General features: G+C 49.7%; 1 long non-coding RNA gene across 1 annotated transcript in view; it reads right to left on the reverse strand.

Moving 5' to 3' along the window:
• The window catches only part of LOC122154292, a 74,537-nt gene extending 73,199 nt beyond the window's left edge, over positions 1-1,338 (reverse strand). Inside the window, exons 1-3 of the long non-coding RNA XR_006166179.1 lie at positions 1,240-1,338; positions 312-347; positions 148-186 (exon numbers count right to left, since the gene is read on the reverse strand). This is a non-coding gene — a long non-coding RNA (uncharacterized LOC122154292). The remainder of the gene's footprint in view (positions 1-147; positions 187-311; positions 348-1,239) is intronic.
• Between the last annotated feature and the right edge of the window lie 15,472 nt (positions 1,339-16,810).

Consider the following 16,810-nt stretch of genomic DNA (forward strand, 5'->3'; position numbering starts at 1 on the left):
GGGAGCAGGGGCTTCCCTGGGAAAACACTGGGGTGCAAGGGTGTTTTCTGGGGTTGTACTGGGCTACACTGGGGTGCACTGGGATGTCCTGGAGTGTCATGTCCATGGAGGGGAGGGTCTGGGTCCAACAGAACTCATGGTGCCCACCTCAGCTCTCTTCACTTTCCCGAATTTGAGAAACTGCACCTGTAGAGAGACCATGAGACCTCACTGGTCACTGGGATGTCCCCAGTCCCAGCAAGGGATGGGAGAACAAAATTGTCCTCCTGTTGTCCAGACCGTGCGCCCTCTAAGTCCACCACACTACTTACCTCTCTCTCATAATTTTCACCTTCTTTCACGAATGCCTAGGGAAGAAGAGGAAAGATGTTATCTAGATTGGACCTTGGAGGGGCGGTGGGTGGGTCACAGGTGTACCCCCATCCACCCAGGCTGGGGAGAGAGACAAGGATAGCAAGGGGAATACCGGGCCTCTAAAGAGGGTGGGGATGGAGGCGAACCAAAGGTAGGGCACTGGGCAGAATTATCAGATTTCAAGAGACTGGGCTGGGGGTTGTTGATGTGACAGGACTGCATGGGATGCAAATGTGGGGAAATGATTACAAATGGAAGGGACATAGGGTCTTCAAGCGTGGTAGTTGGTGGGGACAGAAGGAAGAGGATTACAGAGGACCAAACTGATGTGATTAGGAGAGTGTCTGGGAGTGGGGGGTTCAAGGAAGAGGATATGGGGACACTACCACAGTGGAAAGGATGTAAGGCAAAGGACTGAGGGGAGAGATGGAAAGAAAGGTAGTGGGAGCAGCAAAAGGGAGGGATTTGTTGACCCTTGGTTGGACGAGGAGGATATCCTTTGGAGAGATGTCTGAGGGGAAAGAAAGGATGGGATGGGGATGTGCAAAAGAGAGAGAGATGGGGGCACCAAGACAAGAAAATGGTCTGGGCCCTCAGAGGATTTTGTAGTGGACCCTCTCAGGGAATGGAGAGGACTGGTCATTCAGTGAAGAACACGGGTTCGACACAAAAAGATTAACTGCGGGGAAGTAGGGGAACAGATGTAATTGTGGGAGGGACAAAGCTGAATGCCCAGGGCTGGAGGTGCAAAAGAGCATGGAGGAGCCCCTGGGGGGAAAGGGAAAAGCCAAAGCCAGGGGTTTCGTGCTCACCACTACAATTCTGTTCCTGCAGCCCAGACCCATTCCCACCCACGAGCCCCTCCTCGTGGTATTGGGGACTCACCTGAGCATCTTCCGGAGTGCACAGCAGGATGGTGAAGAGCAGGGCCACGCTGAGCATTGCGACCTTCATCTTCCTCTGTGGTGCGGTGAGTGTTGGGTGAAGATGGAGAAGGTGAGGGGCAGATTTATTCCATCCATGACTCCTCCTTTTTCCTCCCGAGAGCCCCCAGGGCAAAGCCAGGCTTGGCAGAGACACCAGCCCTGGCAACAAGCCCAGCCCAGGCACAGAGTCACCCCCGCCTCCGGCACGGATCCGGACACCTTCCTCAGCATCAGTCCAGCTTCCTGCACGGGGCAGCTGCTCATGGATGGGCCCTGGCATCTGGGGGTTGTTAGGGAGAGCCACAGAGCACCCCTAACAGCCGAACACCCTACGGTGATGCCCCACTCTTCCAACATTAAACCATCATCCAGCTTCCTCCCACAGCCAGATCTCTGCATCTTCCAGTGCCCCTCACCTCTCATCACTGCCATCTGCCAGTGCTGCCCACCTCCCAGGGCAATCTTTCTCTCCAGGACTCCACCAGAGGTGATGCCAGCCTCAAATTAGGAGACTCGCAGAGTGATCTTGAACTGTTTTCCATCCCCTTGGGTAAAGCTGGGGCTGGGACTGACCCCTATTCTCAGAGCACCAGGGACCAAGGATTAGGGAACTCTGGAAAGTGGGAGGACAGCTGGGCACATGGGAACAGCAAGGTGACTGGGATCTTCAGTCACTGGAGGCACTGGGGAGCACTTGTGAGTACTGGGCACTGGGAGACAAGGCTTTGGCTTGGGGGCAGTGCTGGGGTGGTCACGGTGCCCAGCTCCAGCCCACCCCATCCCCTTTGCACTGCGGGCTTCAAACGGATCCAGCCTGCAGCCACGGCCTCCCCAGGGCGGAGAGCAGAGGGGAATATCCCCTGCCCCTGCCCCTGCCCCTGCCCGCGGCCACCGTGCCCTCCCAGACAGCCTGGGTCCCACTCTGCAGAGCTGTCCCCGGACGGTGGGTGCCGGTGACTCTGTGCCTCTGGCTCCAGCCCCATCCTGGCTGGGACTCGGACACAGCTCACCCGAGGGCCTTGACCCCACCGAGTGTCCCTTCAATGCTCTCGTCCTTGGCCCAGCCAGCTCTGTCCCCGAGCAGGATGTGGCCGTCCAGAGGGACGCGATGAAGTGGGTGCTTGTCCCCGGGCAGCCACTCACAGCTAATTGATGGGACAGAGCCGCCCTGGCGAGAGGAGGGAGGTTTGTCCCCGCAGCATCTCTGATAAGCCGTGTTTGCCCCGAGCCTGTGGCACAAGGAGCCCGTTCAGACAGCTTGGGGCTTGCTGACAGAACAGAACTTAGAGCTGCCCGGGTGATGGGGCTGCCTCCCCAGGGCCACCGCGTCCCTTTCCCTCTCCCCACCTCGCCTGCCCTGCAGCTATCCCGGCCTTTCCAGGGTGGTTTCCTTTGCAGCACCCCCGGCCCAAGCATCACCGTCCTGGTGGCGCTGGGCAGTGTCCTCTGGCCAGGCTCGGGCAGGGGCAGGGGGGGCTTGTACACGAGGGGTTCATTACTCCACGCTGAGTGGGGAGAGCCGCTGGGTGAAGCTGCTGTCCTGGCTTGCACCAGCCCGGCACGACCTTTCCCATCCACCCGGCACCGGTGCGCTGGTTCTGTCTGGTGATGACACTCACCCGACCTGCCACCACCGCTCTCTTCGAGGATGCAGGTGCCTCAGGAAGCAAAGGAAGAGCGGGGTCCCTGTTAGCAGGGACATACCCATGATGGAGACAGGCAGAGTTGGATCAACAAGCTCAGGCAGCCCTGTTTTACCTCCCTGTAGATGCACACAGCTATCACAAGAGACAGATTGCAGGGCAGATATTTATTTATTTCTGCATACCAAGAAGAGGGCATTTTTCCTGGTGGTGTGAGCTAGAACTGGAAGGAGATCGGGCCAGTAAGGTCAGTGTCGGGAGGTGCAGCATGTAATTATTTGTGTCTTTCAATTGCTGACGGTCAGAAGTAACCGCAGGTAATGACCAGCAAATGCAGCGGCCGCACTGAGCGACAGCAGCACTGAAGGCATTGGGCTCGTTGCCTCTGCTGAGTGCCTGGGACATCCACTTTATGACAGCAGAGCCACGAACACTTTCTAAGGCTGGCGTGTTCCTCCGTAAGCTCATCCTCTGTTTGCTATGTGCCACAGTAATTCAAGCTGCCACGCTGTGCTTCCCAATCACCATTCACTTTCACAACCTTCCAGCAGTCCGTTTCACACGTCTGAAAGTAAAATAGTTCTCTGGTCTAGTCCTCTGCCTAGGAGGGTGTGAGGGTCATTTATTTTTGTGAGGCACAAGCTGGGAATCAAAGGCTGGTGGCAACAATCTGGTTCAGGTTTTGAAGTCAGTGGGAGGTTTGCCTGAGTTTCGGTGAATCCAAGGTGTCACTGGGTTTGTTCCCGTGGTGAGTCAGACTCCTGTCACGGCTTCAACGAAATAAAAGTACACTGATAAGTCTTTCTCAAGATACGTAAATGGCTCAGATTCTTCTCTGACATTATATGTCATTTTAAATTCCTCTGGTTATATCTTTACAGGATATAAACGATATATCTTTACGGGACACTAGCTATAAAGAAGAGATCTGTTGTGGATCAGCTGTGAAAATAATTTAGGCAACTGACTTGAATATTTGCTTTGGAAATTGCCCAAAGAGCAAAATCCACGGGAAGATTTTCTTCTTGACTGCTTCTGCTTTGTGTGCCATATATTAGAGAGTTAAGTAACGGTGCTGAATTATTTATCATATTTAAATAAACTGTGATGTTATTTGTTTTCTGAACTTATTTTGAAAAGAATTGATGAATTGTATGCACTGTCATTACTGAGGGTTTATTGACTTGGGAGAGGTCAAGGCCGCCTTTGAGATAAGTGCAAATCAGGTGAATGGCATTTGATAGCCACTTAACATTAAAGGTGCTATTCAGGACAATCCCACCTACTGGTTGTATCACATCTATATGGACACGCTCCTTTTTTTGTGACAGTAGCATATTCAAAAATAAAATGTCATGAGTTTGCTGGTTTGAGAATGAGGCATCTTTGTTTTTGACAATGAGATGCATCTCCCCTGCTGCGTTGTAGGAAACCCAGGGATGGAGACAGGGAGGGAGACCAATGAAGGCAGCCAGGAAAGGGGAGGAGAAGGGATGGGGGCAGAGAGGGAGGGGGAGAGGCAGCTCTGCAGCACTGGGCGGCGTCAGTGGGGACAGACAGACAGTGCGGGCCCTTTTTGCTACACATTTATGTCTTGCTTCCCATCTCTGAGAGCCCCCAGTTCCAAGTGTCCCATAGTACCGCAGAGTGTGAGGGGAAGGACAGGATTTGGGGGAGTCTCTGTCCTTCTCTACTACCTTTGGCTGGGACAGAGTTAACGGCAGAGTTGACCAGAGCGTGTTAGAGGGAACTAAGAATTCTGTGATAGCTGTTTAACAGTTGCTGCTCATGATATTGAATTATCTGGCTCAACATTAGTTTATCTGATCGGTGCAATGCTCCCTTTCTTTTGTACATGTTAAAGGCTGGGTTTGGCTTTTGCATTTTGCTGTGCTCTGTAGTGCTTGGTGGTGTTTTGCCTGGGAGTGTACTGTAAAAGCACAGGCCTTGAGCTTAATCTGGGATTGGACCTCTGCACTGATGCCATTACTCTGTGAATCATCGCATGGTGACAATTAACAATTACACTTTTTCCTGTTCCTACTCCAAGAGTTTTTCAGTTAAGGAAGCAGAGAACGGCACCTTCACCACCTTCTTCTATGTGTCAGCTATTTACTCCCTCATTATAATAACTCTTCAGTATGTTGAACATCCATGGGGAACCAAAACACTCCTATTAGTACTTCTCCAGAATTTTTTTCAGCTTTTTCTAGCATTAACCAGCCATGTAGGAATATCACTAATATATATTAATATTTTAATTATATTAAAGGTAAGTCAGGGACAGGAGACATTATTATAGAGATCTGCTACACACCACTCGACCAGGGAGACCACCGGATGAGGCTGTCTATAGACAGATAGGAGCAGCCTCACATTCACTAGCCCTGGTCCTCATGGGACACTTCAACCACACTGATATCTGTTTGAGGAAACACTGCAGTTCATAAGCAATTCAACAGGTTCTTGGAATACACTGATGATAAATTCCTTTTCCAAGTGATAGAGGAACCATCAAGGAGAGGGGCTATGCTGGACCTTGTTCTCACCAACAAGGAGGGGCTGATGGGGAGTGTGAAGATTAAGGGCAGCCTTGGCTGCAGTGACCAATAGATGGTGGAACTCAGATCCTTAGGGCAGGAAGGAGGATGCGCAGCAAGCTCAGTACCCTGGACTTCAGGAGAGCAGCCTTTGACCTCCTCGGGGATCTGCTGGTAAGGTAACATGGGATAAAGCCCTGGAGAGAAGAGGAGCCCAAGAAAGCTGGTTGATATTTGACGATCACCTCCTCCAAGCTCAGGGGAGATGCATCCCAACAAGGAGGAAGTCAGGTAAGAACAGCAGGAGGCTGAGTGGAAGAACAAGGAGCTTTTGGACAAAAAGGAATCCTACAGAGTGTAGAAGCAAGGTTGGGTAGCCTGGGAGGGTTACAGAGAAAGTGTCTGCGTAGGCAGGGATAAGGTTAGGAAGGCCAAAGCCCTGATAGAATTAAATCTGTCCAGGGATATCAATGCTAACAACTAAAGCTCTTACAGCTACATCGGTTATAGAAGGAAGACTAGGGAAACTGTGGGCCCTTTATGAAAGGAAACAGGAGACCTGGTTGCCCAGGATATCAAGAAGGCAGAGATACTCAAGAACTTCTTTGCCTCCTTCTTCACTGGCAAGGGCTCCAGTCACACCACTGAAGTCACAGAAGGCAAAAGGGCGGGTAGGGAGAATGAAGAACCACCCACTGTAGAAGAAAATCGGGTTCAAGATCATGTAAGGAACTGAAGTGCACAAGTATGTGAGACTTGCTGAGATGCACCTGCGGGTCCTGATGGAAGTGGCAGATGAAGTGACTAAGTCACTATCCATCATATTTGAAAACTCATGACAGTCCGGCGAAGTTCCCACTGTCTGGAAAAGGGGAAACATAACCCCATTTTTAAAAAGGAAATAAAAGAAGACCCGCGGAAGTGCAGGCCAGTCAGTCTCACTTCTGTGCCCTTTAGTGTCATGGACCAAATCATCCTGGAAGCTACCCCAGGGCACATGGAAAATAAGAAGGTGATTTGTGACAGCCAACATGAGTTCACTAAGGGAAAATTGTGACTGACAAATCTGGGGGCCTTCTAAGACGGGGCTGCAGTGCTCGTGGATAAGGGAAGAGCAATTGACATCATCTACCTGCACTTGTACAAAGCATTTGCCACTGTTCCACATGACATCCTTGTCTCGAAGTTGGAGCGACATGGATTTGATGGACGAACCACTTGATGGATAAGAAATTGGCTGGATGGTCACACTCGAAGACTTGCAGTCAACAGCTCTATGTCCAAGTGGAGAGCAGTGACAAGTGACATTCCTCAGGGTCGACGATGGGACAGGCGCTGTTTAACATCTTTGTTGGTGACATGGACAGTGGGATCGATGCACCCTCCGATGGCCCCGAGTTGTGTGGTGGTAGACACACTGGAGGGAAGGGATGCCATCCAGAAGGATCTGGACAGGCTGGAGAGGTGGCCATATGCAAACCTCGAGAAGTTCAACGAGGCCAAGGGCAAGGTACTGCACAAATCCAGGCTGGGAGAGGAGTGGATTGAAAGCAGCCCTTCAGAGAAGGACTTGTGGGTAGTAGTGGCTGGAAAACTGACTGTGAGCCAGCAATGTGTGCTGGCAGCCCAGAAAGACAACCATACCCTGGGCTGCACCAAGAGAAGCGTTGCCAGCAGGTCAAGGGAGGGGATTCTCCCCCTCTACTCCTCTCTGGTGAGACCCCACCATCAGGACTGGTGTCCAGCTCTGGGGCCCTCAACATCAGAAGGACACAGACCTGCTCAAGCAGGTGCAGAGGAGGCCACGAAGATGATCAGGGACCTGCAGTACCTCCCTTGTGAGGACAGGCTGAGAGAGCTGAGGGTGTTCATCCTGGAGAAGAGAAGACTCAGGGGAGAACTTACAGTGGCCTTCCAGTAGTTAAAGAGGGACTACAGGAAAGATGGGGAGGGACCCTTTATCAGCGGTTGTAGGGATAGGACAAGGGGTGACCGTTTTAAACTGAAAGAGGACAGATTTAAATTAGATGTTAAGAAGAAATTCTTTACTGTGAGGGTGATAAGGCACTGGAACGGGTTGCCCAGAGTAGTGGCTGCACTGTCCCTGGAAGTGTTCAAGGCCAACTTGGATGAGGCTGTGAGCAACCTGGTCAAGTGGAAGGTGTCCCTGCCTGTGGCAGGGCGCGTAGGAACTAGATGATCTTTAAGGTCCCTTCCAACACAGACCATTCTAGGATTCTATGGTTGTCATCATGGTGTTGCTCTCACTGGGGTTGTCAGAGGTGGGAGCATGCCAATTGCTCTCTTTATCTTCTCCATGAGTCCTGACATTCCCTTCCTGCCTCTTCCCAGACCCCTGTCTCTCCCTGTCTGCCCTGGGAATCTCAGCTCTTTCCCTCTTTACCTGCCTGTTCCATGCACACTTCAGGAGTTTTTCTCCTACCAGCTTGTCACCAGGGCTGGGCAAGCAGCTCTATGGGGCTGTGTGTGTGCACATGTGTGAACATAGGATTTTCCCATGCAAAGCGCATCTCTGCTCTCCACTCTTTACTCTCTAAATAAAACCTTATTGAAAGTGAACACCATTTGACTCGGTAGTATTTTGGACAGTGGAGGGAATAAACCTCTGTCCATCATACCCCACAACCAGGCTGCGCAGATGTGATGGGCACCAATTTGGTTTCTTCTCTCTGTGGCCACCTCCCATTCCTTCCAGCTCAAGTTTTGCTTCTCCCCACCTCCTCATCTCATGGGCCATGTTGTGACAGGTGCTCGTTCTTTCAGGACATCTCACCGCATGCATGGACAATGGAAAGATATCTACTTTGGTCTGCCACAAGCTCTGCTTTTACCTGGGAGGCCTTTGTCGCAGCAGCAGCTGCTGTGCTGTGGACAACCTCAGAGCTACTCCGATGATTGAGGAGAGGGAGTTGCAGCTCCCTGTTTTCACAGACAGTGTTGTGCATGGGAGCACTGCCAAACCCCCCCAAAACATACATGACCAACTGCTTCCATTTTTCCTTATAGCGTTAGCAGCAGTATCATCATGGCACTATTGCAGATTTTCTTGCTGAACCCATAGGACCAGCAAGGTTGAGCTCTGACACACTTTCCAGGATCTATCCCTGCCTTTCCACTGAGGGTGATTTTCAAGTGCAGGTGCGAGTGAAAAGACCTCTGAGCAACTGCATTATATTTATTCTGCAGGAGACACAAGGGGGATGTGGAAAGACCATGAGGAGGTGGTGGTGTGTGTGGCTGCTGATAGTCAGTTCTTTCTTACTGCAGTGCAGGGTTGCAAATTCACTCCATCATTCTATTGTGTTTTCAGGCCAGGAAGTGATGTTCTTTCTCACTGTACCATTGACATGAGAGTCGTTCATCCCTGCGCACACATGCAGACACTTGTCTACAATGAATTTCATACCGTGTGATGGCATAGTCATTCGTGTTAGTAAGTCTCAGGCAGATGCCAGTGCAGACCCCCTGTATAACTACCCTTCACGGTGAGAACTGAGCTTTCTGCCCTTCTTTCTTTTATTTTCTTTCTCCATCTCTCCCTCCCTCTCTCTCTCCTTCCCTTTTTCCCTTCTTCCCTGATTCTCTCCAAATGTTGTTCCAGAATGGTGAGGAGTCCAGCCCATCCAGCAGACCACTACAGACTTGGTGGGGAACCAGATGGTGGAAGCGGGCGGGCTGTCAAGGAGGAATTTGGAAACACATCCCAGGGAAGTAGACATTTTTTAGGAAAGCAAAAGTTTGTTTAGGCTTGGCTCTTGTAGGGGACATCAAGAGCAAGATGATGAGCTTCTACTTATTCCTTAACGCGGAAAGAATGAATAACTAAAATGTGGGGCTAGCTGCTCAAATTAATGGATAACCTACTAACAGTAGATCCAGATAAGTCTGAGGAACTCAAGGCCTCCTTTGCTTTAGTCACCAACAATGTATTCCAGGTCTTTGTGTGTAGGGTCAAGTCTCCAGAGGAGAAAAACAAGCAGCAGTGAGTAAGAGTGGGGTCAGGGATTACTTGCATGGACTCAGCCCATGCATGTCTGTGGGGGTGAAAAGGCTGCATGGGAGCACGTTGAGACCTGGCTGCTCTCACAGCAAGGCCATTGTCTGTCCCCTTTGGAAGGTCATGGTCATGGGAGAGTGAGTGATGGTGAATGGAGGAGAGGAAACATTGCACCCATGTTTGAGGAAGGGCAGAAGTTCAACTCAGGGAACCACCCCCTTTGGTGAGAGTGTGCCATTAAATGACAATGAGTGACAATTCTAGTCACCTAAGAGAGCAGGTGACTGAGAATGGTCAGTGTGTATTTATCAAGGGTGAATCATGCCTCACCAGACTGATTGACTTTATGATAAACTACTTGTATTTGTGAATAAGATGAGAAAAGTGGATGCCATTTACTTCAGCATAGGAGGAATTTTGACATGGTGTCCCTCATATTCTTGTATCCAAGTTAGGACAGTAGAGTCTGCATGGGTAGACAATCAGATGGGTGAAACACGGATTGGGTGATTGGGCTGAGAGACTAGTATTGAAGAAATCATACCTTCCTGAAGGCCAGAGACAAGTTGGGCAGCACTGGAATCTTTCCTGCACCTTGTACAGTTTATAAGTCTTGGCTGTCCAGTATCCAGTCCAGACTTAAGTGTCTAAAATAACTGGCTCCCAGGACTATTATTCTACTTGCTGGCCGCTCTGGTGGTGTGAGTTAACCCTGGTGAGCATCTAAGCACCACACAGCCACTCTCTCAATTCCCCCCACTCTTTCTGGGATGGGGGAAGAGGAAAAGAAGAATAAAAGCAGGAAAACTTGGGTTTGAGATTTTTTAGAAAATGTTTAATAAGTGGAAGAGAGAGAAAGAAAAGAAAACAGAACATCTGATGCAACGGCAATAACTCACTACCTCCCATGGGTAGACCAACGCCCAGCCAGTACCTGAGAAAGGTATCTAAGCTCCCTAAAGCTCTCTCTTTAAGGAAACTTTTATTACTGAATATGATGTAATGTGGTATAGATTATCTCTCTGGTTAGTTTGGCTTATGTGCCTGGTTGTGTCCCCTCCAAAAGTATTGCACCTCCCCAGTCTATTCACTGGGAGGTGGTCTGAGAAACAGAGAAGGCTGTCACACTGTTCAGCCAGAGCTAGAACATTGGTGGGTTATCAATACAACAAATCTAGAAGATAGCACCATATGAGTGGTTGTGAAGAAAATTCACTCTATCCTAGCCAGAGCAGACATATCTGGCTTGATGTTCACTAGTGGTTACCCACACTGACATGCACCAACCAGAGGAGAGGAGAGGAGAGGAGAGGAGAGGAGAGGAGAGGAGAGGAGAGGAGAGGAGAGGAGAGGAGAGGAGAGGAGAGGAGAGGAGAGGAGAGGAGAGGAGAGGAGAGGAGAGGAGAGGAGAGGAGAGGAGAGGAGAGGAGAGGAGAGGAGAGGAGAGGAGAGGAGAGGAGGAGGGAGAGGAGAGGAGAGGAGAGGAGAGGAGAGGAGAGGAGAGGAGAGGAGAGGAGAGAGGAGAGGAGAGGAGAGGAGAGGAGAGGAGAGGAGAGGAGAGGAGAGGAGAGGAGAGGAGAGGAGAGAGAGAGAGGAGAGGAGAGGAGAGGAGAGGAGAGGATGCTGGCTGGGTCTCTATAGCTTAGCTAACTGCCTTCAAGAAGTCATCTTAAACTCCGATGTATCAATAATGAGAACAGGCAGTTAGAAAACAGGTCATACAAACATTCACATTAGCCAAGTGAAAAACACAAGATGCTTTTTTTCAAAAGAACACTTGACTTCACAGAGACATGCAGTCTTAAGAGCATGATTTCTTTTCTTCTTGTTAAAAAAAAAAAAACAAACAAACAAAAAAAAAAAACCACAACTTTTTTTTCTACTATTCCTGCCTATTTCTTTAAATTTTACCTTTGGACTTCTAGAGGTGCTATTCAAAATCTCCAAAATAAAATCCGTGTTTATGTGAGAGAACATACCCATTATCTATTTCCTAATCTCCCAATTTATGCATGAAATGCATCGGAAAATGAAATACTTTCATTTCCTGAAGTACTGTTATATATTGCTTCTGTTGTACACAATTTTTTATCCAAAAGCAACCGTTTATAGTCCAGTCTTCCACAATCATCACTGCTGGCTTGTTTAAAGCTCCCCCCAAGCATACAGCGTATTCTTCTTAACTCCCAAATACGTCAGTGCTCCACAAGCTCACACACAATGCGCGGGTTGGACGACCAGCTCTGTTTGTGGGAATCTGCTGGAGTATTCCTTACATAGTGAAGTCTCACCAGCAACAGTTCTCCAAGCTGAACAAAACCCGCTCTTCTGAGCCCAGCCAAGCCACACAGATGCCAGCAGTTGCTTTTGGCAGTGACTGTGCTGCCACGGTGTCTCAGCATTTCAAAGCATGATAAAAGGAAGTTACCGGTGTCAGAAGCCACGACGCAGGAACACACTCCTCAGTCCATGATGCTGCAGGAGACGGTGGGTAGCTCTGTTCCTCTGTCAGTTCCCTGAAAACCACCTGGATGTGGTTCTCCAGACACTTCTCTGCCAGTCTTGTTCTTACATGGTTATAAGTCAGTTAGTGAACAATCCCAGGAGAGAAGACAGCAGTGCTAGTGCTATCAGTCCTCCTCCCCAGACACCCACAGTATTATTAACAACTTTAGAAAGACTGTCAGAATAATGGAAATTTGCATGATTAGCAGGAAAGTAAAGGAAACTTTTTTTTTTTTGACTGATCACTACTTCAGATCTGACCAAAAGTTAAAACATGTTGTTAAGGGCATTGTCCAAATGTCTCTTAAACACTGACAGGCTTGGGGCATCAACCACCTTTCTAGGAAGCCTGGTCCAATGTTTGACCACCTCTTGGTAAAGAAATGTCTTAATGGCAAGTCTGAACCTCCCCTGAGGCAGCTTTGAACTGTTCTCAGGCATACTGCTCCTGGGTCCCAGGGAGCAGAGATCAGCACCTCCCTCTCCATGTCCCCTCCTCAAGAAGCTGCGGAGAGCAATGAGGTGGCCCCTGAGCCTCTTTTTCTCCAAACCAGACAAACCCAAAGTCCTCGGTCACTCCTCATAGCACACTCCTTCCAGCCCTGTCACCGGCTTTGTTGACCTTCTCTGCTGCATTCAAGGACCTTCACGTTCTTCTTAAAATGTGCGACCCAGAACTGCACGCAGTAGTCAAGGTGAGGCCACGTAAATACTAAATACAATGGGGTAATCACCTCTTTTGATGAGTTCGCTATACTGTGTTTAATGCACTTCAGAATGAGGTTTGCCCTCTTGGCGGTCAGGGCACACTGCTGGCTCATATTGAGCCTGCTGCCTTCCTAATAATACATTGGTTTGGGCTGATATTTGATTCCTCATTGATCCAGGATCTACTTAACGGGACTCTCTTTCCTTACTGCATCAATTTGCCAGCTGTTCTCAAACCAACGCTCACAAATCTCTCCTCATGTTAACTATTCATCAAATCCTGTAACCACCGACTCCAGCTCTTCTTTATATGACATAGAAGAACTTAATAGTCCAGGCCCAAATTTTGGTTGTCTTCTTTTTTCATCTGTTTCTTTAGAACAATGCTTTATATATATAAATGCTTCAAATATATAAACCCACGATAATATTGTAATGTAATGAGGTAGTGGCATTTTACTGGAGATTTTGGGTTTACTAAGTTTATTAATCAGTAGTGTGGGTGATAGTCATGTTTTACCTGAATGTTTGAACTGTACAAGAATCCTGCGTAAAACCACATTTGGGTGCCCCAATTTGACGGGACACCTCGCACGCATGAATAAATAATTGCCCTTGTAATTCTGTACTTTGTATCCTGGAATCTTGCCTAGGTCAGTTTGAATTTTTGTGACGCCCTTCAACACCATCATCATCAGCCTAGGTCAACGTGATCATTGAGCAGAATGCAGATGTTCAGAGCAGACACAATGAATCATCTTCTTGTCCCTGAGCAGCCACTCAGAGCTAATTGCAGGGACAGAGCTCCCCTGTCCAGAGGAGGGATGTTTGTCCCCACAGCATCTCTGATAAGCCATGTTTGCCCAGGCCCTACAGAACAAGGAGCCTGTTGAGGGAGCTTGGAGAGAGTCTGTGGCTGTGAAAGTTGAACCAGCCCGGATGCCTGGGTACCATTGCGGTTTCCTTCACCGCCTATCCTTGGCAGCATCCTCTGACCAGTGTGGGGCAGGGGGAGCTGTGGGAGCCTGGGAACTGGCCAAGCCAAAGAATGACATGAATTCGTGCCTGTTTACAAGCATTGTCACCTCATCATGCACAAGAATCAACTGCAGTGTCAACAGAGCCTTAAAGCATGGCGGTCAGCCTGAGTCCTTTCCATGGGACAAGCAATGCTGCCCACATCCCATGCTAAGGAAAGGGGAAGGACATTGAGAGCACCCTGATAGTCTTGGTCAATCTTGGGCCATTTTCAGCTCAGGACAAAGATCTCTTTCTCTTGTGCCTTTCTGAAAGGTAACCACTGAGGCACATCTCTTCAACCCCATTCATCTCTCCTGGACAAGATAGTTTGGCCATGGTGTCCCATTAGGTGAGGGGACAGAGGTTGCCGGTCCCAAAGAACCACTCCAACCCCCCATCTCTATTCGGGTCACCTATCTACTGGTCCCTTGAGGGAACTGAAAATCAGAAGGGACCATGTGTAAACACCAGAAAATCTATCAACTGCTCCGAGCAATGGCAACATTGAATGCATTGAACTGAGTGCCATGAGGTCCTCTGAGGTCAACATTAGGAAAGCAAAGCCATGAATGTTTTGACAAGTTTTTGTCTTCCTCTTTAGACTCTTCTTCTCCTGAAGTGCCATAGTCCTCATCACTTGGTCTCTCTAAAATGACAAAAATAACTAAAATAATCCTCTGCGAGGACAATTCCACAAGGCTGGTGGGGAAAACCTGACTTGGGTTTTGAAGCCCATGGGAGGTTTCAGGGGAAGTGAGATGTCACCCTGGTTTTGTCCTGTCATGATACAGGCTCCTGTCACGGCTTCAAAGAAAGCCTGCCTGGTTTGATCCGGATGGAAAGAAATGAATAAAGAACAACTGTACGTGGCTTCTGAGAGCTGAAAATGGCCAGGATTCTCCAGTGAAACACTAAAGGTCATTTCTAAAGACTACCCATCACAGGATGGGTGCTTGTTCTTTATGAGAGACTTGGTATAAAAAAGAGTGCTGTTGTGGGACGGTTGTGAGAAGATGTCAAACACTCTTGAATATTTGCTTCAGAGATCATTCAAAGCAGAGGTAGTCAACTGGAAGATCTGCCTTGTGAATCAGTTGCTAGAAAGCTGAGCCACAAAGTGCTAAGTTATAAATTGCATTTCAGTGGGCTGTGACAAAGCTCTGAAGCCCCTCGGAGAGGATTTAAGTCATTGCATGCATGTAGAAGGTTAACTCCAGCGGGCAGCTCAGCCCAACCAGCTGCTCACTTGCTCTCTGCAGTGAGTTCAATTCTCCCTCCATCTCCTCATCCTCTCCATTCCCCCCTTACTCTCCCTACATCTCTTTTCCTCCCCATCTCTCCCTGTTTCCTTTCTTCCTTCTCTTCATCCTTCATCCCTCCGTCCGTCACCTTCTCACCCTCCTGAGTCACTCAGTCACTAAAACCCACAAACATCAACATGAGCACCACAAATGGACTAGCAATCATTCTATCATTGTTAAATTGACCCAAGTTTTTCTCCACTTTGGACCTTCTCTGTGGGTTCCTTCTGAGCAGTAACAGAGCATCTAAGGGAAGGCCACCACACAGGAGCAGATGTGCCTCCTCCTACAGCTTCATGCCCAACTGGGATATCACCTGCAAGGACCTGTCCTTTCAGGAGCTGCATGTCACTGATTATCACCTCAATCAACAACACCAGGGACTGAGAGCCATCTTGGGGAGGATGGTCCTGAATATGGGAAGGGTGAGAGGTGGAGAACCAGTGGACAGGGACTAAATGACTTAGTGGGGGCAGGGATGGGGGGCTCCTGGCCCGGCTGATGGTTACATGTGGTCACTTCTGATTATCAGCTGCCTCTAGAGACTGGTAGGTAGGTGACACCTTCAAGCAGGGCACAGAGGTTCTCTGCTCTAGGCTTCCAGACACCCCAGAGCCCCCAGTGACCCCTATTGCCACCTGTGTCATACGACACTCTGAGTGTGACTCCAACATCACCTAACACCCCCCCCGCAACTCCAGTGCTCCCAGAGCTCCTCCCTCAGTCCATTCACCTGCCCCAGTGCCCTCCCATACCACTCCCCGGTTCCCCTTGTCTGCTTCAGTTCGCCCAGTGCTGCTTCCTTGCTCCCCCATCCTCCCCAGTGCTCCCAGCAATTCTCCTTTGTTCTCCCCACCTACCTCAGTGCTCCCAGTTCCACTGCCTCGTGCTCCCAGTCTGTCCCGGTGCTCCCCCTGCAATGCCCTAATGCCCCTCACCCTCCCTTGTGTTCCCAGTGTTGCTTCCTCATTGTCCCCCCCCCCCCCCGCAGTACTCCCAGTGCTGTTCCTTCGCTCCCCTACCTACCCCAGTGCTCCCAGTGCCACCCCCTCATTCCCCCCAATGCACCCCAGTATCCATAGTGCCGCTCTCTCATTCGCCCCATCTGCCCCAGTGCTCCCATGTTGCTCCCTAATTCCTCTCACCCTCCCCAGTGTTCCTAGTGCCACTCCCTTGCTCCCCTCACCCACTCAGTGCCCTCAGTGCTGCTCTCTCGTTCCCTTCACTTCCCCCAGTGCCCCCCCCCCCCAAGGACCTCAGTGCTCCCCAGTACTCCCCGGTGCCCCCCTGCAGTGGGTTTACCTTGGCTGGCCTCCAGGCGCCCGCTCAACCACTCCACCTCCTCAGCAGGACGATGAGGGGGAAAGTCAGATGAAAAAGAACTCATGAGAGAGAGAAAGGCAGTTTAATAAAGAAAAGCAAAGACTGCATGCAGAAACAAAGGAAAATAAAAACATTATATTCTCTACTTCCCATCAGCAGGCAACGTCCAGCCACTGGGAAGCAGGTCATCAGTATGTGTAGCGGTTGCTCTGGAAGACAGTCACCTTAATAACTAACGGCCCCTCCTCTCCTCTTTTCTTTTAGCTATTATTGTTGAGCACGATGGCATATGGTACGGAATATTTCTTTGGTCAGTTTGGATCAGCTATTCTGGCTGTGTCCCCTCTCAAACTCTGGCCCACCCCCAGCATACTGGCCTTTGCGGGAGGAGGTTTGGAGAGACAGCTTGATGCTGTAAATCACCTCCACGGCAGCTAATTCCCTCAGAGACTGGATACCACCCTCAGTGGTG

This window comes from Tyto alba, unplaced genomic scaffold, assembly GCF_018691265.1.
Source record: "Tyto alba isolate M040663 unplaced genomic scaffold, T.alba_DEE_v4.0 Super-Scaffold_37, whole genome shotgun sequence".
NCBI classification, from domain to species: Eukaryota; Metazoa; Chordata; class Aves; order Strigiformes; family Tytonidae; genus Tyto; species Tyto alba.